At 38.7% G+C, this 26160-nt stretch overlaps 1 non-coding gene across 1 annotated transcript; it reads left to right on the forward strand.

Moving 5' to 3' along the window:
- Positions 1–2399: 2399 nt before the first annotated feature.
- On the forward strand, positions 2400–2507 carry LOC112731557 (small nucleolar RNA R71). The gene has a single exon (XR_003167330.1). It is a non-coding gene; the product is annotated as a small nucleolar RNA R71 (small nucleolar RNA).
- The last annotated feature ends 23653 nt before the right edge of the window (positions 2508–26160 follow it).

The raw sequence follows: 26160 nt of genomic DNA on the forward strand, positions 1-26160 counted from the left end.
CAAAAGAAGAAAGAATAGAAGAATAAGAAGAAGATATGGAGGAGATGGAGGGAGATGTGTATTCGGCCATATGGGTGGGATTGGGTGGGGAAGAGATGTTGAATTTTGAAGGAAAGTGGGTGTTTGGATGTGAGTGGTAAAGGGTTAATAGGGAAGAGTGTTTATTGGGAATAGAGGATGATTGAGAAGAGAGAAGAGAGTGAGTGGAGGTAGGTGGGGATCCTGTGGGGTCCACAGATCCTGAGGTGATCCTGTGAGGTCCACAGATCTTGAGGTGTCAAGGCATTTACATCCCTGCACCAATTTAGGCATACAAAATGCCCTTGCACACAACTCTGGGCGTTCAGCGCCAGGTTGGTGCCCATTTTGGGCGTTCAACGCCCATTTGCTGCCATTTCTGGCGTTGAACGCCAGAACCATGCTTGTTCTGGGCATTCAGCGCCAGGATGCTCCCATTCTGGGCGTTCAGCGCCAGAACTATGCTCTGTTCTGGCGTTTGAACGCCAGACAGATGCTCCTCCAGGGTGTGATTTTTCTTCTGCTATTTTTGATTCCGTTTTTGAATTTTTTTTTGTTTATTTTGTGACTCCACATGATCATGAACCTAAGAAAACATGAAAAACAATAAAAATAAGAATTAGATAAACATTGGGTTGCCTCCCAACAAGCGCTTCTTTAATGTCAATAGCTTGACAGTGGGCTCTCATGGAGCCTCACAGATGTGCAGAGCTTTGTTGAGACTCTCCAACACCAAACTTAGAGTTTGGATATGGGAGTTCAACACCAAACTTAGAGTTTGGTTGTGGCCTCCCAACACCAAACTTAGAGTTTGACTGTGGGGGCTCTGGTTGACTCTGCTTGGAGAGAAGCTTTTCCTGCTTCCTCTCCATGGTTGCAGAGGGAGATCCTTGAGTTTTGAATACAAGGGAGTTCTCATTCCATTGAAGGAATATTTCACCTCTGTCAACATCAATCACAGCTCTTGCTGTGGCCAGGAAAGGTCTTCCTAGGATGATGGATTCATCCTCTTCCTTTCCAGTATCCAGGACTATGAAATCAGCAGGGATGTAAAGGCCTTCAACCTTTACTAACACGTCCTCTATTTGTCCATAAGCCTGTTTTCTAGAGCTGTCTGCCATCTCTAATGAGATTTTAGCAGCTTGCACCTCATAGATTCCCAGTTTCTCCATTACAGAGAGGGGCATGAGGTTTATTCCTGAACCAAGGTCACACAGAGCTTTAAAGATCATGGTGCCTTTGGTGCAGGGTATTATGAACTTTCCAGGATCATGTCTCTTCTGAGGCAATGTCAGTTGATCCAGATCACTTAGTTCATTGATGAACAAGGGAGGTTCAACTTCCCAAGCATCAATGCCAAATAATTTGGCATTCAGCTTCATGATTGCACCAAGAAACTTGGCAGTTTGCTCTTCAGTAACATCCTCATTCTCTTCAGAAGAGGAATACTCATTAGAGCTCATGAAGGGCATAAGGAGGTTCAATGGAATCTCTATGGTCTCTAGATGAGCCTCAGAGTCCTTTGGTTCCTCAGAGGGAAGCTCCTTATTGATCACTGGACGTCCCAGGAGGTCTTCCTCCTTGGGATTCACGTCCTCTCCTCTCCTCACAGGTTCGGCCATGGCGCTTATGTCAATGGCCTTGCACTCTCCTTTTGGGTTCTCTTCTGTATTGCTTCGGAGAGTACTAGGAGGGATTTCAGTGATCCTTTTACTCAGCTGGCCCACTTGTGCTTCCAGATTTCTAATGGAAGACCTTGTTTCATTCATGAAACTTACAGTGGCCTTAGATAGATCAGAGACTAGATTTGCTAAATTAGAAGCATTTTGTTCAGAGTTCTCTGTCTGTTGCTGAGTGGATGATGGAAAAGGCTTGCTATTGCTAAACCTGTTTCTTCCACCATTATTAAAGCCTTGTTGGGGCTTTTGATCCTTCCATGAGAAATTTGGATGATTTCTCCATGTTGAGTTATAGGTGTTTCCATAAGGTTCACCTAAGTAATTTACCTCTGCTATTGCAGGGTTCTCAGGATCATAGGCTTCTTCTTCAGAAGATGCCTCTTGAGTACTGTTGGATGCAGCTTGCATTCCATGCAGACTCTGAGAAATCATATTGACTTGCTGAGTCAATATTTTGTTCTGAGCCAATATGGCATTCAGAGTATCAACTTCAAGAACTCCCTTCTTCATAGGCGTCCCATTATTCACAGGATTCCTTTCAGAAGTGTACATGAACTGGTTATTAGCAACCATGTCAATGAGTTCTTGAGCTTCTGCAGGCGTTTTCTTTAGGTGAATGGATCCACCTGCAGAAGTGTCCAGTGACATCTTTGATAGCTCAGATAAACCATCATAGAATATATCCAGGATGGTCCATTCTGAAAGCATGTCAGAAGGACACTTTTTGGTCAACTGTTTGTATCTTTCCCAAGCTTCATAGAGGGATTCACCTTCTTTCTGTCTGAAGGTTTGAACATCAGCTCTCAGCTTGCTCAGCTTTTGAGGAGGAAAGTACTTGGCTAAGAAAGCCGTGACCAGCTTATCCCAAGAGTTCAGGCTGTCTTTAGGTTGAGAATCCAACCATAATCTAGCTCTGTCTCTTACAGCAAAAGGGAAAAGCATGAGCCTGTAGACTTCAGGATCTATTCCATTAGTCTTAACAGTATCACATATCTGCAAGAATTCAGTTAAGAACTGAAAAGGATCTTCAGATGGAAGTCCATGAAACTTGCAGTTCTGCTGCATCAGAGAAACTAATTGAGGTTTCAGCTCAAAGTTGTTTGCTCCAATGGCAGGAATGGAGATGCTTCTTCCATGTAAATTGGAATTAGGTGCAGTAAAGTCACCAAGCATCTTCCTTGCATTATTATTATTTTCGGCTGCCATCTCCTCTGCCTGTTCGAAAATTTCTGAAAGGTTATCTCTGGATTGTTGTATTTTAGCTTCTCTTAATTTTCTCTTCAGAGTCCTTTCAGGTTCTGGATCTGCTTCCAAAAGAATTTTCTTATCCTTGCTCCTGCTCATATGACAAGGAAGAATGGCCAGAAAAATGATAATAATAATAGAGATCCTTTATACCATAGTATAGGGATCCCTTTGTGAATGGAAGAAAAGAGGGGGAGATAAAGAATGTGATGTATAGGAAGAAACACAACTGTGAGAATGGAAGAGATGTGAGATGAGATGTTAGGATATGAATGAATAAATAGAATAGGATGTGGGAGGTATAATTTTCGAAAATTATTTTGAAAAGGAGTTAGTGATTTTTGAAAATTGCTTTTTGAAAAATTGTTAGTATTTTTCGAAAATTTTTTTTTTGAAATAAAATTAAAAATAAAAATAATTAGTTAATTAAAAAGAAATTTTGAAAAAGGGGAGAGATATTTTCGAAATTGAGAGAGAGAGAGTTAGTTAGGTGGTTTTGAAAAAGATAAGAAACAAACAAAAAGTTAGTTAGTTAGTTGAAACAAATTTTGAAAAGATAAGAAGTTAGGTGGTTAGAAAAGATATTTTGAAAAGATATTTTTGAAAAAGATAAGATAAGAAGATATTTTTGAAAAGATATGATAGAAATTAGTTTTGAAAAAGATTTGATTTTTCAAAATCTCAATTAATGACTTGATTCATAAGGAATCACAAGATATGATTCTAGAACTTAAAGTTTGAATCTTTCTTAACAAGCAAGTAACAAACTTCAAATTTTTGAATCAAAACATTAATTGTTAGTGTTATTTTCGAAAATTTGATTAAAAATAAGAAAAAGATTTTTGAAAAATATTTTTGAAATTTTCGAAAATAACTAAATTTGAAAAAGATTTGATTTTTGAAAAAGATTTTGAAAAAGATAAGATTTTCAAATTGAAAATTTGATTTGACTCATGAGAAACAATTTGATTTTTAAAATTTTTTTGAAAAAGTCAACTCAATTTTCGAATTTGATGAGAGAAAAAGGGAAAGATATTTTTTGATTTTTGAAAATTTTTTTTTTATGAAAACATGAAAATTATGCAATGCATGAAATTTTTAGATCAAAACATGTGATGCATGCAAGAATGCTATGAATGTCAAGATGAACACCAAGAACACTTTGAATGTCATGATGAACATCAAGAACAAAATTTTGAAAAATTTTAATGCAAAGAAAACATGCAAGACACCAAACTTAGAATTCTTTAATGCTTACGCACTAAGAATTCAAGAATGCATATGAAAAACACCATACAACATAAAACAAAAAATCATCAAGATCAAACAAGAAGACTTACCAAGAACAACTTGAAGATCATGAAAAACACTATGAATGCATGAATTTTCGAAAATTTGCAAGATGCATATGCAAGTGACACCAAACTTATAATGTGACTCAAGACTCAAACAAGAACACAAAATTTTTTTGATTTTTATGATTTTCTAATTTTTTTGGATTTTTATTTTATATTTTTCGAAAATTAAAAGGAAAATAAGGATTCCAAAATTTTTATTATGAATTCCAGGAATCTTGCCATGTTAGTCTAAAGCTTCAGTCCAGGAATTAGACATGGCTCACTAGCCAGCCAAGCTTTCAATGAAAGCTTCAGTCCAAAATACTAGACATGGCCAATGGCCAGCCAAGCTTCAGCAGGTGATCGTGGATCAACAGCGGGTAGATCAGGAACAGTAGCAGGTGGATTAGCTCCAACTAGCTTGCTCTTGATAACCAATTGCAAGCCTCAGTCCAAATGAATTTAGACATGGCTTTACAGCCAGCCAGGCTGCAACATATAATTACACGGGCTGGATTGATTAGTTGAATACCAATCCCAAAGTAGTTTGGGTATGGCTTTACAGCCAGATATGATTCAACATATTTCATGAAACACTAGAATTCATTCTTAAAAATTTTGAAGCCATAGAATAATTTATTTTTGAAAACATTTTTATTTTTTTTCGCAAAACAGATGAGAAAATTTTAGAAATATTTTTGAAAAGTTTTTGAAAATAAAATAAAAAGAAAATTACCTAATCTGAACAACAAGATGAACCGTCAGTTGTCCAAACTCAAACAATCCCCGGCAACGGCGCCAAAAACTTGGCGTTGTTGCCGGATCAGACTTGGCACTGATGTTACCGGACCAAAAGCTTGCCGAAAACTCAAACAATCCCCGGCAACGGCGCCAAAAACTTGGTGGACGAAATTGTGATCACATTAATGTAGTACTCTTTGTTATTGTATGGAATCATTATTATGGCTCTTTACTATGTGTGGACACAACTCCGTTCAACTAACCAGCAAGTGTACTGGGTCATCCAAGTAATAAACCTTACGTGAGTAAGGGTCGATCCCACAGAGATTGTTGGTATGAAGCAAGCTATGGTCACCTTGTAAATCTCAGTCAGGCGGATTTAAATATGATACTTTATTAGATTAAAATAAACAATAAAAGGGATAGAGATACTTATGTAGATTCATTGGCAGGGATTTCAGATAAGCGAATGGAGATGCTTTTCGTTCCTCTGAACCTCTGCTTTCCTGCTATCTTCATCCAATCAGTCTTACTCCTTTCCATGGCTGGCTGTATGCAAGGGCATCACCGTTGTCAGTGGCTACATCCCCTCCTCTCAGTGAATCATATGCTCACGCACCCTGTCACGGCACGGCTATTCATCTGTCGGTTCTCGATCATGCTGGAATAGGATTCACCCTCCTTTTGCGTCTGTCACTAACGCCCAACACTCGCGAGTTTGAAGCTCGTCACAGTCATTCAATCATTGAATCCTACTCAGAATACCACAGACAAGGTTTAGACCTTCCGGATTCTCTTGAATGCCGCCATCATTCTAGCTTACGCCACGAAGATTCTGGTTAGGAGATCTAAGAGATACTCATTCTAGCTTAATTCATGTAGAACAGAAGTGTTTGTCAGGCACGCGTTCATAAGGGGGAAGGATGATGAGCGTCACACATAATCATCACCTACATCACGTTCTTGGGTGCGAATGGATATCTTAGAAGCGAAATAAAAAGAATTGAATAGAAAATAGTAGTACTTTGCATTAATCTTTGAGGAACAGCAGAGCTCCACACCTTAATCTATGGAGTGTAGAAACTCTACCGTTGAAAATACATAAGTGAAAGGTCCAGGCATGGCCATGTGGCCAGCCCCCATGATCTAAGAACCAGGCGTCCAAAGATGCCTAATACAATAGTAAAAGGTCCTATTTATAATAAACTAGTCACTAGGGTTTACATGAGTAAGTAATTGATGCATAAATCCACTTCCGGGGCCCACTTGGTGTGTGTTTGGGCTGAGCTTGAGTGTAGCACGTGCAGAGGCCATTTGTGGAGTTGAACGCCAGTTTCTGTGCCAGTTTGGGCGTTCAACTCTGGTTTTGGATCCTTTTCTGGCGCTGGACACCAGATTTGGGCAGAAGGCTGGCGTTGAACGCCAGTTTACATCGTCAATTCTTGGCCAAAGTATGGACTATTATATATTGCTGGAAAGCCCTGGATGTCTACTTTCCAACGCAATTGGAAGCGCGCCATTTCGAGTTCTGTAGCTCCAGAAAATCCACTTTGAGTGCAGGGAGGTCAGAATCCAACAGCATCAGCAGTCCTTTTTCAACCTCTGAATCTGATTTCTGCTCAAGTCCCTCAATTTCAGCCAGAAAATACCTGAAATCACAGAAAAACACACAAACTCATAGTAAAGTCCAGAAATGTGAATTTAACATAAAAACTAATGAAAACATCCCTAAAAGTAACTAGATCCTACTAAAAACATACTAAAAACAATGCCAAAAAGCGTATAAATTATCCGCTCATCACTTGGTTAAGAGTACATAAGTTCTCCAAAGATAAATATGAACTGGATTTCACTAATTCAAATCATAAAAAATGAAGTACAAATAGACTTGTAGAAGAAAATAGCTCATGAAAGCAGGGAACAAGGAATTGAGCATCGAACCCTCACTGGTAGTGTATACACTCTAGTCACTCAAGTGTTTAAGGTTCGATTCTCTCAATTCTCTACTAACCTTGCTTTCTAAGACTTCCTCTTCATCTAACAATCAACATAATTTTAATGCACAAATACACATATCAAGAGGCCTTTTAAGGGTTGTAATGGGGTTAGGGTTAAGGTAGGATTGTATTTGGCCAAATGGACTAAAATCTGAATCCTTAATTAACTTAAACTTTCCACCTAACTTAAACAATCCATGTAATCATAGTACAAAATCTAACTATCTATCAACCATGTTTTCCACATATTCATGTATTCTAATTTCAAGTACAATTCATATGCATTGTTTTCAACATTTACTTTGGGGCATTTTATCCCCTTTTCTTTAATTGCTCTTTTTCTTTTCTTTTTCTCTCCCTTTTTCTTCTTCTCTTTTTTTTTTATTTTTTATTTTTTTTCTTTTGTTTTTCTCAATGCATATGATTAATTTATTGAATGCATGAACATGTCCTATTTCTTTCACATTTTCATAAAGATATATAACACCCAATTCTTAAACCAAATATTTCCAAACCCACTTTTCCCACACTTAAATCATAAGCACTCTCACTAGTCTAAGCTAACCAAGGATTCAAATTAAGGACATTATTGTTTTCCGCTTAGAGTTAGTGATGAGCTAAAATAAAGAATAAAAAGGGATAAAATAGGCTCAAATTGGTTTACAAAGGATAATGAAAGGTAAGGCCATATGGGTATGTAAGCTCAGTGAAACAAAGGCCTCAATCATGTAAGTGTATGTATACATCAAACCATGGAAATATAGAATTAAGCAAGACAAAGATCACAATTTTAGAGAGAAAAATACACACTAAATAAAATATTGGTTGAAAAATGCAACCAATTCAAATAGGCTCAAAATCTCACAGGTTTTGTATGTTCGAGCTCTAAACCATGTTCCAATATAATATTTCTTCAAACAAGTGTAACAAAAAATTTTATTCAAATTAGTGAAATGCTCTAAAAGGTTTCTTGAAAAAGAAAATATTACTTCAACCAGGTGGTAAAATATGCAAAAAATCAAACAAATATGCAATCAAACATGCAAATGCAACAATGAACAAACAAATAAAATAAAAATTTTGGTGTTAAGTCAGGAAATAACTAACCCATGGAGATCGGTATCGACCTCCCCACACTTAAAGATTGCACCGTCCTCGGTGCATGCTGAGATGTGTAGGTGGACGGGTTGCTCCAACTGACGCTTGTAGATGGAGGCGCCTTAATTGGAGATCTCTTGGTTCCTTTCCTTGCTAGCGTCTTGTCAGTGGCCTTCTCTTTTCCTTTCTTGGTACCCATGCCTAAGGAAGAAGAAAAAGGAAGAGTGTGAAATATAGAAAACTAAGACCGGAAGGGAGGAAATTCCAAGTGATAAGGAATGCCAAAGGAAAGATGATAGTCCATCTACATGGTAGCTACAACATGTAGGGAAGACAACAATAAAGATTAAAAAGGGAAATTCAAAATAATTAGATGCAAGAGGGTAAAAACATGCAAATAATAGGCATGAGAAGCATAGCTCAAGCATCAAGTAATAAATGTGCCAAATTAAAGAGCATGTGTAATGATGACAATTGTGAATGATAATCCCAAATACATTGGGTGTGCAAGTTAAAATAGGGATGAAAATAGTGTAATCCAAATGTATATGAGAGCCATAAGTAAATGTCAATTGTCAAATCTCTTCTCCGAGTAGCCACGTATTCAAATAAAATAAGGCACTTATCCAAATAAAACTCCAACACCAATGAGAATAATGCAATGAATGAAATATGCAAATAAATGAAGTAAAATAAAATGAGAGGAAAAAAGGATGAGAAGAAGAAAAAGAAAGTGAGAAAGGAGAGAGAAGGAAAAAATTAGGATTAGAAAAGAAAAGATAAGAAAGTTGGCACTAATCTGGATAGGTTGTGCGACGCTGGCGACTCGGTCGCGTGGGTGACGCGGTCGCGTGGTGCGCGATAAGGTTGGGTGACACGGACGCGTGGGGCACGTGATCGCGTGACTTGATTTGTGCTAGTGGCGCGAGTGCATCCTCGCGGTCGCACAACTCTCTGTTCAAAACTCAGTATTGCCAAAATCCAGGGTGACGCGGTCGCGTGGTCGACGCGATCGCGCGGGTGTCCTTATTTCCAATATGACGCGAACGCGTGGGTGACGCGTTCGCGTGGCAGGGCTTGTGCTACTAGCACGGGTCTAGCCCAATTCCAGCTCAACTTTCGGCCATGCACTCTTTTGACGTCGAAATCCTGGTCACGCGGCCGCGTGGGTGACGCGGTCGCGTGGGAGGCCATTATTCCCATATGACGCAGTCGCGTCAGCAACGCGGTCGCGTGGGGTCATTTGTGCCATTGGCACGCCTCCAGCGCTGCTCCTGTGAAACTCTCTATTCATATTAATATTGTCTCCCATCTCCTTGCGACGCGGACGCGTCGCTGATGCGGTCACGTCGCGTGCTCGCTTTTTTTTTTTTGTAATCTGAAAAATGCAGAATGCAGTGTTAATATGAATGTGATGCAAAACTCCAGGTTCAATATAATAAAATAAAATAAAACTCAAAAACAAATAAAACTAAATAAAAATGAAAAAGGAACAATCATACCATGGTGGGTTGTCTCCCACCTAGCACTTTTAGTTAAAGTCCTTAAGTTGGACATTTGATGAGCTTCCTGTTATGGTGGCTTATGCTTGTATTCATCCAGGAATCTCCACTAATGTTTGTATTTCCAGTAACCTCCGGGGTCCCAAACTAGGCGCAGAAAGCCTTCAAGTAAGTTAAAGCAAGTGACTAGGCCCCAAGAGTGGTGATTGATAGAATGGATTCCGGGGTCCCAGACCTTGCCTTTGCACCCATCTTTTGGTTGAGCAATATTGTTCCATCCGGGTGGCAAGCAGTCTGAATTCTCACGTAAGCGGCCAAACAACTTCCTAGACCCATTCAGTTGAGCTCTATACCAACCTTTACGTTTAAACTTAAAGCTTCCAACCATGATGAACCTTGCAGGACAATTCTTACCACTAGCCATCTTCCTCTTACTCTTAATGCCACAAAGAGCTCTAAGTTGACCATCCGTCTCCAGTAGCCCATATTCAAGTGGGATTAGAAAGCTATGGGATATGAATTTTACCCACTTGAATGTTGTGAATGATGATGGAAACTTAGGGAGAGGTATTTTTAATGAAATTGCAAGCTCCACTCCCTTGTGCTCTTCTCTGATAATTACCACCTCTTTGCAAACTTCTTCAATTTCAACCTCTTCCTCTTGGTAGCTCTCTTTCAATTCAATCTCCTCTTCATTGCTTTCCAAGGGCATGGGAGGTTGTGCTTCTTCTTCTTGAATCTCCATCTCTTGATCAACCTCTTCCAAGTCTTCAACTATGATATGCTTTGGAGGTTGTACACCCTCCTCAGCATCAATTTCAACCGTCTTGGAAGGAGGCTCTATGACTGGACTTTCCCATGGAGGTTTTGCATCTCCTAAGTCTTCAACCAACTCTTCTTCTTGAATGATGACATCTTCTTCTACTTGTTCTAGTATGAATTCATGCTCTGTCTTGTCCACTGGAGCCTCTAATATCTCCTTCATGCTACGCTCTTCATGAAATTGTCCACATGGGGCTGTGGTTAACCCTTGTATATTTGAGCGTCTAGAAGCCCATTGAATTAATACTTGCTCCAGTTGTTGAATGGTTGTTTGAAATTTATTTACTGTTTCCCTTAGGCGAACCTCTGCTTCTCGGGTTGCCGGACTTGGACATGATACAAAAGAAAGTGGTGGTGGTTGGGAGTGATTGGATTGGAATTGGGGTGGTTCTATATATGGTTCATATGGCTCGTAAGGTGGTTGGTATGGTGGTTGAGGGTTAGGGTCATATGGAGGTGAATGGCGGAAAGGGACTTGTGAGTTTGGTGGTCCAAAGTTATGTTGAGGAAATGGTTCATAGGCATATGGTGGTGGTTGTTGATAGTCCATTGGAAGTGGTTGTTGCCATGAGAATTGATCAAGTCCTTATGGCTCCTCCCATCTTTGATTGTTCCAACCTTGATGCCTGTTCTCATTGTAATTTCTTCTTCCTGCAACATAATTGTAACCAGACTCATAGCCAAAGGGGTGAGAGTTCATAGTAGCAAATAAAAAAATTAAAAACAAAAATAAAAATAAATTTAAATTAAAAGATTATTTAAATTTTGAATTTGAAAATTAAATTTTGAAATTTTAAATTTTTGAAATTTGATTTTTTTTTTTTGAAATTTGAAATTTGAAAATTTTTTTTATTTGAATTTTAAAAAAAATTTTAAATTTGAATTTTGAAATTTGACTTTTGAAATAAGATAAGATAAGATAAAAATTTTAAAATAAAAATCAATAACCTCTTAATTTAATAAAAATAAAAATAAAAACAAATCAAAAAGCAAATATTTACAATAACCAATAATAAGGCACACGTTTGCAAATCCCCGGCAACGGCGCCATTTTGACGTTAGGATTTTTGCCAGTAAAGAATGTCATAAAAACAGTCGCATTGTAGATATAGTCTCTAAACCGACAGAAATCCCTTCGTACAAACATTTTGGTTGTCACAAGTAACAAACTCCTAAATAAATTGATAACCGAAGTATTCAAACCTCGGGTCGTCTTCTCAAGGAATTGCAGGGAGGTATGTTCTTATTATTGGTTATGAGTTTGTAAATTGGGGTTTTGGAAGTAAGGAGGGAATATGTTATATGACAAGTAAAATAAAATAATAATAATAAAATCTCTTGGAAAGGTATAAGAATTGGAATTCCTATCCTAGTTATCCTTATCAAGTGTAAAGAGAATTGGGTTTTAATCCCACTTGGTCAGCCTTTATTAAACAAAGGAAGCTTAAGTGGACTGATTAGCTTGATTCTCAAGTCCTAGTCAACTCCTGTGGAGAGACTAGTGTTAGAGCAATCCTAGCTAAAGCAAAATTTGCCAATTTCAATCACTTGCTGAGTTTGATAACTCAAGTACTACCAATCACTTGACCAAAGCCAGAAGGGAGAAAATATCTAAATTAAATTAAAAGCATTAATATAAATAAAGCAAAGCAATCTTAAATCTGAAATACCTCAAATAATATTAAATAAAATATGCAGATCTTAACATGAAAAGTTCATAAGCCAATTGGGCAACATATCTAATACAAGCATTGAAGCATCTGAAAGTAAAAAGAGGAATATAAAGTAAAAGGAATATTAAACCTGGGATTGAGAGTCACTCCTAAAACTAAGAGAAATCCTAAATCCTAATCCTAAGAGAGAGGAGAGAACTTCTCTCTCTAAAAACTACATCTACTCCTAAAATTATGAATTTTTGAGCCTCCTATGAATGGATGTATTCCCCGACTTTATAGCCTCTAATCTGTGTTTTCTGGGCCGCAAACTAGGTCAAAAACAGTCCAGAATTCGTTGGTTTCGAATTTTGCCACGCTGGATTTCCGTCATTGCGACGCGGCCGCATGGATCACGCGGTCGCGTCACCTAGCGTCAAGGGAACTATAGCATATTATATATCAAATCGAAGCCTCAGACGTTAGCTTTCCAACGCAACTGGAACCGCGTCGTTTGGACCTCTGTAGCTAAAGTTATAGCCGTTTGAGTGCGAAGAGATCAGGCTGGATAGCTTAGCAATTTCTCCAACTTCTTGTATTCCTTCCACTTTTGCATGCTTCCTTTCCATCCTCCAAGCCATTCCTGCCTTATAATATCTGAAAACACTTAACACACATATCAAGGAATCTAATGGTAATAAGAGAGGATTAATAATAAGCAAATATAAGATCAAAGAAGCATGTTTTCAATCAAAACACATAATTAGGAAGGAAATATAAAACCATGCAAATAGTATGAATAAGTGGGTAAAGAGTTAATAAAAACCACTCAATTGAGTACAAGATAAACCATAAAATAGTGGTTTATCAAGAGCACAGGAGTTTCTCCCGAAAATCCCTCAAATTGAATACTGGGAGTGCCTAGAAGCATCTGTCACCAAGTTGCAAGAAGCTGTGGATCAACTGAAGGAAGAACAGCAAAATCAAAACAGCATGCTCTGCAAACTGCTTAGAAAACAAGAAGAGCAAGGGCGTGAACTGAAGGAATTAAAGCGCCAGAAGCTATCTCTTGAAAGGCCAAGCACTCCTAAGACTAAAGAGGCATCCACCTCCCAAATTCAAGGTTGTTGAGTTCTAATCTTAGCCTTAACTTTGTGATAATTGTTCTTATTAGAAATTTACCTTAGAAGTTATATATGAGTAGTAGTAATTAGTATCTCTATTTTGATTTTATCTCCAATTAAGCTATAATTTATTTTTCTCATCATCATCAAACATGAATAAAATAGCAGATTTTTAGAATAAGGAGGCAATATTTTTTCGAGTTCTTAATAAGGAAAATTCTAATTATCTATATGTGGTGGCAATGCTTTTTGTCTTCTGAATGAATGCCTGAACAGTGTATATTTTTTATATTAAATTTTATGAATGTTAAAATTGTTGGCTCCTGAAAGAATGATGAACAAGAGAAATGTTTTTGATGATAAAAATCATGAAATTGATTTTTGAAGCAAGAAAAAGCCGCAAAAAAAGAAGAAGAAGAAGGAGTAGTAGAAAAAGCCAGTAGCCCTTAAAACCAAAAGGCAAGGGTAAAAAGGATCCAAGGCTTTGAGCATTAATGGATAGGAGGGTCTAAAAGGAATAAAATCCTGGCCTAAGCGGCTAAACTAAGCTGTCCCTAACCATGTGCTTGTGGCGTGAAGGTGTCAAGTGAAAACTTGAGATTGAGCGGTTAAAGTCGAGGTCCAAAGCAAAAATAGAGTGTGCTTAAGAACTCTGGACACCTCTAATTGGGGACTTTAGCAAAGCTAAGTCACAATCTAAAAAGGTTCACCCAGTTATATGTCTGTGGCATTTATGTATCCGGTGGTAATACTAGAAAACAAAGTGCTTAGGGCCACAGCCAAGACTCATAAAGTAGCTGTATTCAAGAATCAACATACTAAACTAGGAGAATCAATAATACTATCTGAATTCTGAGTTCCTATGGACACCAATCATTCTGAATTTCAAAGGATAAAGTGAGATGCCAAAATTGTTCGAAAAGAAAAAGCTACTAGTCCCGCTCATCTAATTAGAATCTGAGCTTCACTTAAAACTATGAGATATTATTGCTTCTCAATTTTTTTTTATTCTATTTTATTTGTCTAGTTGCTTGGGGGTAAGCAACAATTTAAGTTTGGTGTTGTGATGAGCAGATATTTTATACGCTTTTTGGAGGTAATTTCATGTAGTTTTTAGCATGTTTTAGTTAGTTTTTAGTATATTTTTATTAGTTTCTAGGAAAAATTCATATTTCTAGACTTTACTATGAGTTTATGTGTTTTTCTATGATTTCAGGTATTTTTTTATTGAAATTGAGGGAGCTGAGCAAAAATCTGATTCAGGCTGAAAAAGGACTGCAGATGTTGTTGGATTCTGACCTCCCTGCACTCAAAATAGATTCTCTCGGGATATAGGAGTCCAAATGGTGCGCTCTCAATTGCGTTGGAAAGCAGACATCAAGGGATTTTCAGAAATATATAATAGTCCATACTTTGCTCAAGGATAAATGACGTAAACTGGCATTCAACGCCAGTTCCATGTTGCATTCTGGCGTTAAACGCCAGAAACAGGTTACAAGTTGGAGTTGAACGCCAGAAACAGGTTACAACCTGGCGTTTAACTCTGGAAACAGCCTAGGCACATGTAAAGCTCAAGTCTCAGCCCCAGCACACACCAAGTGGGCCCCAAAAGTGGATTTCTGCACTATCTATCTTAGTTTACTCATTTTCTGTAAACCTAGGTTACTAGTTTAGTATTTAAACAACTTTTAGAGATTTATTTTGTATCTCATGACATTTTAGATATGAACTTTGTACTCTTTGACGGCATGAGTCTCTAAACTCCATTGTTGGGGGTGAGGAGCTCTGCTGTGTCTCGATGAATTAATGCAATTATTTCTGTTTTCTATTCAAACACGCTTGTTTCTATCTAAGATGTTCATTCGCACTTTAATATGATGAATGTGATGATCTGTGACACTCATCACCATTCTCAATCTATGAATGCGTGCCTGACAACCACTCCCGTTCTACCTTCGATTGAATGAGTATCTCTTGGATTCCTTAATCAGAATCTTCGTGGTATAAGCTAGAATCCATTGGCAGCACTCTTGAGAATCCGGAAAGTCTAAACCTTGTCTGTGGTATTTCGAGTAGGATTCAGGGATTGAATGACTGTGACGAGCTTCAAACTCACAAGGGTTGGGCGTAGTGACAGACGCAAAAGGATCAATGGATCCTATTCCAGCATGAGTGAGAACCGACAGATGATTAGCCGTGCGGTGACAGCGCACCTGGACCATTTTCACTGAGAGGACGGATGGTAGCCATTGACAACGGTGATCCACCAACACACAGCTTGCCATAGGAGGAACCTTGCGTGCGTAAAGAAGAAGACAGAGGGAAAACAGAGATTCAGAAGACAAAGCATCTCCAAAACTCCAACATATTCTCCATTACTGCATAACAAGTATTTATTTCATGCTCTTTTCTTTTTCGCAATTCAAACTGATAATCATAATAAATCTCCTGACTAAGATTTACAAGGTAACCATAGATTGCTTCAAGCCAATAATCTTCGTGGGATCGACCCTTACTCACGTAAGGTATTACTTGGACGAAATTGTGAATCACAATTTCGTGCACCAGCCATCTGAGGAGGAGGTGGACGAGCATGAGGATGAGACACATGCACAGAGAGAGGCTGAGCAGGCAGGACTGGAGTAGGCTACGCCACAGCAGGAGGAGCCACACCAGATTCAGGCCATAGACCTAGAGATTCCTATACAGTCAGAGCCTCCACTACAGTAGACAGATCCTCCTACCCTCATCCAGTCTGCAGACCTTCAGGGTTCCACCGAGACTCCAGCAGCTCATCCTTCCAGTGATGACACTCCTTCAAACCCAGCTTGAGTGAGCATCGAGGACGATGCTACATTTTAAGTGTGGGGAGGTCGCCATCCCTGGCGTATCTTTTTGGTGAACCACTATAGACTCTTTTTATCTTATTTTGTTTATTTTTCTGTATTTTTATCTTTATTTTTATTTTTATTTTTTAGTACTTATACATTATTCTTTTGCTATATTTTTACTTTATTTCCGTATTTTGCACTTTAGTTCATATTTTAGCCATTTAGTTTAGGTTGCAATTCTAAACTTATTAGTTATAGAATATGTGGATTAATTAGTATAGTTTACCCTTTTAGCATATGATATTTTGGTTTAATTGAAAATAAAAAGGAGTAAACCAGAAACTTTAGTAAATTAAAACAATCCACACACCTTGTATATATAGCATTACATGTTAGTTAGTTAAGAACATTTCATCAAGGAACAACACTAAGATTTTAAGGGCCACCCTAAAATTTACATTGAGAATAATGGGAACTCTTAATCTCTACTTGCATCACCATATATCTCTGCTTAAATTTTTAATTGTCTTGCAAGTTTGTGAAATATTTTTACCCATCTCAATTGTAAAAGTGCTTCAATATTATCTAAGGTTTGGCTATGCATATATGATTCCTTGAGGATATGAATTAATTTAACTACATGTAAGCTTTATATACAAGTGAATAACAATTAGAATCGCATGACTCATTTAGGTAGTTGCATTTAGAATAGATTGCATTGCATGAGATTCCACCACTTTAACCTTACCTTACTCTTTATCTTGGATTTAGCATGAGGACATGCTATTGTTTAAGTGTGGGGAGGTTGATAAACCCATATTTTATGATATATTTTGTGCTCAATTTAAGTGATTTATTCAACCCTTCACCCACTTATTCATGTGAAATTGCATGGTTTTACTTTCCCTTCCTTATTATGTGATACATGTGAAAAACATGTTTCCTATGCTTTAAAAATAATTATTTTAATTACCTTTTATTACCATTCGATGCCGTGATTTGTGTGTTGAGTATTTTTAGATCCCCTAAGGCAGGAATGATTTAAAGGATAGAAAGGAAACATACAAAAATGGAAGGAAAGCACAAAATGGAGTTTTTGAAGAAACTGGCAGCAACGCGAACGCATGGACGACGCGGCCGCATGCCTAGCGCGAAAAGGCAGTGACGCGAACGCGTGACTGACGCGGACGTGTGCCTTGAGCAGAACACAGATGACGCGTACGCGTGACCGAAGCGAACGCGTGACAAGGAAAACTCCCAGATGACGTGACCGCGTGACCCACGCGAATGCGTGACAGACGCCACGCACCAGAAACTGCAGAAAATGCTCCCAACGATTTTTGAAACCCTTTTTGGCCCAGATCCAAGTACAGAAAGCATAGATTAGAGGTTATAAAGTGGAGGAATGCATCCATTCATAGGGAGGCCTTCAATTATTCACTTTTCATAGTTTAGATGTAGTTTTTAGAGGGAGAGGTTCTCTCCTCTCTCTTAGGTTTTAGGATTAGGATTCCTCTTAAAGGATTTAGGATTTCAACTCTTCATCAGGTTCAATATTTCTTTTAATTTATATCTCTCTTTTATTTTCGGATACTTTAATGCTCTCATTTAATTACTTATGTTGCCAAATTGGCTTATGAACTCTTTATGTTTAGATTGATTTTCTCTTATTAATGCAATTGAGGCATTTCAGATTTATGATTCTTGTTTAGCTTTTTATATTCTTGGCTTTAATTGATTAACTGGAGGCTCTTGAGTTATCAACTTATCGTGATTGATTGTTATGTCGGCTAATTGACTGGTATTCCACTAACTCTAGTCTTTCCTTAGGAGTTGGCTAGGACTTGGGAATCTAACTAATTAGTTCACTTGACTTTCCCTTGCTTTCGCAAAGGTTAACTAAGGGGGATTAACTTCAATTCTCATAGGAGTAACTAGGATAGGACTTCCGAATTTTCATACCTTGCCAAGAGTTTATTTTACAGTTATTTATTTATTTTACTTGTCATTTAAATTACTTGTTCCTTACTTTCAAAACCCCAATTTACAAAACTCATAACCAATAATAAGAACACCTCCCTGCAGTTCCTTGAGAAGACGACCCGAGGTTTAAAGACTTCGGTTATCAATTTTAAAGGGGTTTGTTACTTGTGACAACCAAAACATTTGTACGAAAGGATTTTCTGTTGGTTTAGAAGCTATACTTACAACGCGATCATATTTTTATATTTCTTTACCGATAGAAAAACCAAACGTCACATTCATATACATAGGTTGCATTGCATTGCATTGCATGAGTCTTACTTTTCCCTACTCATTTGTTTTATCTCCTTACACTAAGCATGAGGACATGCTAATGTTTAAGTGTGGGGAGGTTGATAAACCACTATTTTATGGTTCATCTTGTGTTTAATTGAGTGGTTTCATCAAGTCTTCACCCACTTATTCATACTAATTGCATGATTTTACATTTTCCTTCCTAGTATTGTTTTATGGTTGAAAACTTGCTTCCTAGAAACCTTTAATTAGTATATTTTAATTCTCCCATATACTATTCGATGCCGTGATCCGTGTGCTAAGTGTTTCAGGCTTTATATGGCAGGAATGGCTTAGAGAATGGAGAAGAAGCTTGCAAAAATGGAAGGAACACAAGAAACTAAAGAAGGTGATGAGCGAACACTGACGTATGCGCATGGCTCACGCGAACGCGTGAAATAGAGAAAAATACAGCGACGCTTACGCATGCCTGACGCGAACACATGGATTGGAGTCTGCATGAATGACGCGAACGCGTGAATGACGCGTACGCGTGACAAGGAAAATTGCTGAATGACGCGAACGCGTGAACGACGCGCTCGCGTGACAAGGAAAATCCCTGAATGACGCGAACGCGTGGACAACGCGTACGCGTGGACGACGCGTACACGTGACCTGCGCGATCTGCATAATTAACAGAAAATGCTGGGGGCGATTTTGGGCCGCGTTTTGACCAAGTTTTCGGCCCATAAACACAGAATAAAGCCAGGGAACATGCAGAGACTCAACACACCTCTTTACGTAACTTGACACAACTCCACATATTCTCATTAGGGTAGTTTTAGATTTTTAGATCTGAATTTAGAGAGGATTACTTCCCCTCTAGGTTCTCTTTACATTCATATTTAATTAGCTTATGCTTTTGGATATTGAAGAAATCATTACCTCCGTTGAAGACATCATTCTAGTTTGTTTACTTTGTCTCTGGTGCACGAATTGTAAATCACACTTTTCACAACTCGTACCACTAACCAGCAAGTGCACTGGGTCGTCCAAGTAATACCTTACGTGAGTAAGGGTCGAATCCCACGAAGATTGTTGGCTTGAAGCAATCTATGGTAATCTTGTAACTCTTAGTCAGGATATCAATTATAGTTATCAGTTTGAATTGCAAAGAATAAAAGAGCATGAAATAAATACTTGTTCTGCAGTAATGGAGAATATGTTGGAGTTTTGGAGATGCTTTGTCTTCTGAATCTCTGCTTTCTCCCTATCTTCTTCTTCACGCACGCAAGGTTCCTCCTATGGCAAGCTGTGTGTTGGTGGATCACCGTTGTCAATGGCTACCATCCGTCCTCTCAGTGAAAAAGGTCCAGGTGCGCTGTCACCGCACGGCTAATCATCTGTCGGTTCACGATCATGTCAGAATAGGATCCATTGATCCTTTTGCGTCTGTCACTACGCCCAACACTCGCAGGTTTGAAGCTCGTCACAGTCATTCAATCCCTGAATCCTACTCTGAATATCACAGACAAGGTTTAGACTTTCTGGATTCTCAAGAATGCTGCCAATGGATTCTAGCTTATACCACGAAGATTCTGATTAAGGAATCCAAGAGATATTCATTCAATCGAAGGTAGAACGGAGGTGGTTGTCAGGCATGCGTTCATAGGTTGAGGATGATGATGAGTGTCACGGATCATCACATCCATCATATTGAAGTGCGAATGAACATCTTAGATAGAAACAAGCGTGTTTGAATAGAAAACAGAAATAGTTGCATTAATTCATCGAAACACAGCAGAGCTCCTCACCCCCAACAATGGAGTTTAGAGACTCATGCCATCAAAGAGTACAAAGTTCAGATCTAAAATGTTATGAGGTACGAAATAGACCTCTAAAAGTTGTTTAAATACTAAACTAGTAACCTAGGTTTACAGAAAATGAACAAACTATGATAGATGGTTCAGAAATCCACTTCTGGGGCCCACTTGGTGTGTGCTGGGACTAAGACTTAAGCTTCTCACATGCCTAGGCTGTTTTTGGAGTTGAACGCTAGGTTGTAACCTGTTTCTGGCGTTCAACTCCCATTTGTAACCTGTTTCTGGCGTTTGACGCCAGACTGCAACATGGAACTGGCGTTGAATGCCAGTTTACGTCATCTATCCTTGAGCAAAGTATGGATTATTATATATATCTGGAAAGCCCTGGATGTCTACTTTCCAACGCAATTAAGAGCGCACCATTTGGAGTTTTGTAGCTCCAGAAAATCCATTTTAAGTGCAGGAAAGTCAGAATCCAACAGCATTAGCAGTCCTTTTTCAGCCTGAATCAGATTTTTGCTCAGCTCCCTCAATTTCAGCCAGAAAATACTTGAAATTATAGAAAAACACACAAACTCATAGTAAAGTCCAGAAATATGATTTTTATTTAAAAACTAATAAAAATATAATAAAAACTAACTAAATCATACTAAAAACATACTAAAAACAATGCCAAAAAGCGTATAAATTATCCGCTCATCACAACACCAAACTTAAATTGTTGCTTGTCCCCAAGCAACTAAAAACAAATTAGGATAAAAAGAAGAGAATATACAACGAATTCTAAAAACATCTATGAAGATCAGTCTTAATTTAGATGAGCGGGGCTATTAGCTTTTTGCTTCTGAACAGTTTTGGCATCTCACTTTATCCTTTGAAGTTCAGAATGATTGGCATCTATAGGAACTCAGAATTCAGATAGTGTTATTGATTCTCCTAGTTCAGTATGTTGATTCTTGAACACAGCTACTGTATGAGTCTTGGCCGTGGCCCTAAGCACTCTATTTTCCAGTATTACCACCGGATACATACATGCCACAAACACATAACTGGGTGAACCTTTTCAAATTGTGACTCAGCTTTGCTAAAGTCCCCAATTAGAGGTATCCAGGGTTCTTAAGCACACTCTGTTTTTACTTTAGACCTCGACTTTAACCGCTCAGTCTCAAGTTTTCACTTGACACCTTCACGCCACAAGCACATGGTTAGGGACAGCTTGGTTTAGCCGCTTAGGCCAGGATTTTATACCTTTAGGCCCTCCTATCCACTGATGCTCAAAGCCTTGGATCCTTTTTATTACCCTTGCCTTTTGGTTTTAAGGGCTATTGGCTTTTTGCTCTTGCCTTTTAGTTTAAAGAGCTTTTGGCTTTTTCTGCTTACTTTTTCTTTTTCTTGCTCTCTTTTTTTTTCGCATTTTTTCTGCAAGCTTTGTTCTTCACTACTTTTTCTTGCTTCAAGAATCATTTTTATGATTTTTTAGATTATCAAATAAAATTTCTCCTTTTTCATCATTCTTTCAAGAGGCAACAATTTTAACATTCATAAACAACAACTTCAAAAGACATATGCACTGTTCAAGCATTCATTCAGAAAATAGAAAGTATTGCCACCACATCAAAATAATTAAACTATTTAAAATTCAAAATTCATGTACTTCTTTTTCTTTTTCAGAAAACATTTTTCATTTAAGAAAGTTGATGGATTCATAGGACATTCATATCTTTAAGACATAGATACTTAGATACTAGAGATCATATAGTAAAGACACAATTATAAATAAAACATAAAGCATAATAAATGAAAAACAGGAAAATAAGAACAAGGAGATTAAGGAACGGGTCCACCTTAGTGAGGGTGGCTCTTCCTCTTCTTGAAGAACCAATGGTGCTCTTGAGCTCCTCTATGTCTCTTCCTTGTCTTTGTTGCTCCTAATAGTTTTGTGGAGGGAAATGCATCCCTTGAGGCATTAGTGGTTATGGAAAAACAAAAAAAGTAATGCTTTTTCCACACCAAACTTAAAATGTTTGCTCGTCCTCGAGCAAAAGAAAGAAAGTAGTAGAAGAAGAAGAAAATAGATGAGATGGAGAGGTGTGAGTGGTTTGAATTTGAGTAGGTGGGTGTAGGTGGGTTGTATGATGGTTTGGAGGAGTAACGGAGGTGATTGGTGGAGGTTAATTTGGGGAAGAGTGTTATGGAAAGGTGTAATAAGGAGAGAAGAAGAGGTGGGGATCCTGTGGGGTCCACAGATCCAGTGGGGTTAAGGACTTAACATCCCTACTCCAATTAGGCATGTAAAATGCCCTTGCTGTGCAATCCTGGCGTTTAACGCTAGACTGCTGCCTATTTCTGGCGTTAAACGCCCAAATGTAGCTTGTTTCTGGCATTTAACGCCAGGTACATGCTTGTTTCTGGCATTAAACGCCAGCTTGGTGCCTGTTTCTGGCGTTAAACGCCAGACAGATGCTTGTCTCTGGCGTTTAAAGGACAGAATACTCCTCCTCCAGGGTGTGCTATTTTCGTTGCTGTTTTTCATTCTATTTTTGATTTTTCAGTAGTTTTTGTGACTTCACATGATCATCAACCTTAAGAAGACATAAAATAGCAATAGAAAATAAAGAGATATAGTTGAATAACATTGGGTTGCCTCCCAATAAACGCTTCTTTATTGTCTTTAGCTGGACCTTGTTGAGCTTTTAATCTAGCCTCAGCCTTGAGCACTCTTGCTCAACATTGCCTTCAAGATAATGCTTGATTCTTTGTTTATTAACAATGAACTTCTTATCAGAATCAATGTCTTGAAGCTCCACATAACCATATGGTGACACACTTGTAATCACATATGGTCCCCTCCACCGGGATTTCAGTTTCTCGGGGAATAGCCTGAGCCTAAAGTTAAACAACAGAACCTTTTGTCCTGGTTCAAAGACTCTAGATGACAGCTTTCTGTCATGCCACCTTTTTTATTTCTCTTTATAAAGCTTGGCATTTTCGAAGGCAGTGAGTCTGAATTCCTCTAGCTCATTCAGCTGGAGCAATCTTTTTTCTCTAGCTAATTTGATCTAAACTTGTCAATGGCATAAACCAATGCAAGCAATTCTTTTTCTGTGGTTGTGTAATTTTTCTGGGCATCATTTAAAACACGGCTAGCATAATAAATGACATGCAGAAGCTTGTTATGCCTCTGCCCCAATACTGCACCAATGGCATGATCACTGGCATCACACATTAATTCGAATGGTAATGTCCAGTCTGGTGCAGAAATAACTGGTGCTGTGACCAGCTTAGCTTTCAGAGTTTCAAACTTCTACAGACACTCTGTGTCAAACACAAATGGCGTGTCAGCAGCTAGCAGATTGCTCAGAGGTTTTGCGATTTTTGAAAAATCCTTTATAAACCTCCTATAGAATCCTGCATGCCCCAAAAAGTTTCTGATTGCCTTAACATTGGCAGGTGGTGGTAATTTTTCAATTACCTCTACTTTAGCTTGATCCACCTCTATTTCTTTGTTCAAAATCTTATGCCCAAGGACAATCCCTTCAGTCACCATAAAGTGACATTTTTCCCAGTTTAAAACCAGGTTAGTCTCTTGGCATCTTTTCAGAACCAGTGTCAGGTGATCAAGACAGGAGCTGAATGAGTCTCCATAAACTGAGAAGTCATCCATGAAGACTTCCAGAAATTTTTCCACCATATCAGAGAAAATAGAGAGCATGCATCTCTGAAAGGTTGCAGGCGTATTACACAGCCCAAATAGCATCCTTCTATAAGCAAACACTCCAGATGGACATGTGAATGCTGTTTTCTCTTGATCCTGGAGATCTACTGTAATTTGGTTGTAGCCTGAATAGCCATCCAAAAAGCAGTAATAATCATGACCTGCTAGTCTTTCTAGCATCTGGTCTATGAATGGTAAAGGAAAATCATCCTTTCTGGTGGCAGTATTGAGCCTTATGTAGTCAATACACATGCGCTACCCTGTAACTGTTCTTGTAGGAACCAGTTCATTTTTTTCATTATGTACCGCTGTCATGCCTCCCTTCTTGGGAACAACTTGAACAGGGCTCACCCAGGGGCTATCAGAAATAGGATAAATAATCCCAGCCTCTAGTAATTTGGTGACCTCTTTCTGCACCACTTCCTTCATGGCTGGATTTAGCCACCTCTGTGGTTGGACCACTGGCTTAGCATCATCCTCCAATAGGATTTTGTGCATGCATCTAGCTGGGCTTATGCCCTTAAGGTCACTTATGGACCACCCAAGAGCTGTCTTGTGTGTCCTTAGCACTTGAATTAGTTCTTCCTCTTCCAGTGGATTTAAAGCAGAGCTTATGATCACTGGAAAAGTGTCACCTTCTCCCAGAAATGCATATTTCAGGGATGGTGGTAATGGCTTGAGCTCGGGTTTAGGAGGTTTCTCCTCTTCCTGAGGAAGTCTCAGAGGCTCTTTCAATTCCTCTGAACCCTCCAAATCAGGCTGAACATCTTTAAAGATGTCTTCCAGCTCTGATTCGAGACTCTCAGCCATGTTGACCTCCTCTACCAAAGAGTCAATGAGATCAACTTTCATGTAGTCTTTTGGTGTGTCTGGATGCTGCATGGCTTTGACAGCATTCAACTTAAACTCATCCTCATTGACTCTCAGGGTTACTTCCCCCTTTTGGACATCAATGAGAGTTCGTCCAGTTGCTAGGAAAGGTCTTCCTAGAATGAGAGTAGCACTCTTGTGCTCTTCCATTTCTAGCACCACAAAGTCAGTGGGAAAGGCGAATGGCCCAACCCTGACGATCATGTCTTCAATCACGCCTGATGGGTATTTAATGGAGCCATTAGCAAGTTGGAGACATATCCGGGTTGGTTTGACTTCTTCAGTTAAACCAAACTTTCTGATAGTGGATGCAGGTATTAGATTGATGCTTGCCCCAAGATCACATAAAGCTGTCTTGGTGCAATTACCCTCTAATGTGCACGGTATCAGAAAGCTCCCAGGATCCTTAAGCTTTTCGGGGAAGCTTTTCAGAATGACTGCACTACATTCTTCAGTGAGGAGAACTCTTTCAGTTTCTCTCCAATCCTTCTTATGACTCAAGATCTCTTTCATGAACTTGGCATAAGAGGGTATTTGCTCAAGTGGCTCTGCAAACTGAATCTTTATTTCAAGAGTCCTGAGATAGTCTGCAAAGCAAGCAAATTGCTTATCCTGCTCCTCTTGGCGGAGTTTTTGAGGATAAGGTATCTTGGCTTTGTATTCCTCAACCTTAGTTCCTGCAGGTTTATTTCCTATAGAGGTGGTTGGAGAAGCCTTTTTAGAGGGGTTGTTATCAGCACTTGTGTGTGTCTGATCCCTCACTGGCATTTGAATGCCAGAGTTAGAAGCTGGAGTGGCGTTGGACGCCAACTCCTTACTTGTTCCTGGCGTTTGAACGCCAGAACTGAGCTTCCATTGGGCGTTTGACGCCAACTCCTTGCTTGTTTCTGGCGTTTAAATGCCAGAGTTATTCCTCTCTGGGCTCTTACTGTCCTCAGAGGGATTTTGAACAGCAGTTTGTTCATTTCTTGGCTTCCTGCTACCTTGAAGTGAAGTATTTAATGTTTTCCCACTTCTTAATTGAACTGCTTGGCACTCTTCTTTTATTTGTTTTGATAACTGCTGTTCTGTTTGCTTCAACTGTACTTCCATATTCAGATTAGCTATTCTTGTGTCTTGTAGTATCTCCTTGAATTCGGCCAGCTATTTTGTTAGAAAGTCTAATTGTTGATTGAATTCAGTAATTTGTTCTGTAGGACTGAGTTCAGCAGTTACTGTTTTAGCCTCTTCTTTCATGGAAGATTCACTGCTTAGGTACAGATGCTGATTTCTGGCAACTGTATCAATAAGCTCTTGAGCCTCTTCAATTGTCTTTCTCATGTGTATAGATCCACCAGCTAAGTGATCTAGAGAAATTTGAGCTTTCTCTGTAAGCCTATAATAGAAGATGTCTAACTGCACCCATTCTGAAAACATTTCAGAGGGGCATTTTCTTAGCATCTCTCTATAT

The sequence above is a fragment of the Arachis hypogaea genome, chromosome 12 (assembly GCF_003086295.3).
Source record: "Arachis hypogaea cultivar Tifrunner chromosome 12, arahy.Tifrunner.gnm2.J5K5, whole genome shotgun sequence".
NCBI lineage: Eukaryota > Viridiplantae > Streptophyta > Magnoliopsida > Fabales > Fabaceae > Arachis > Arachis hypogaea.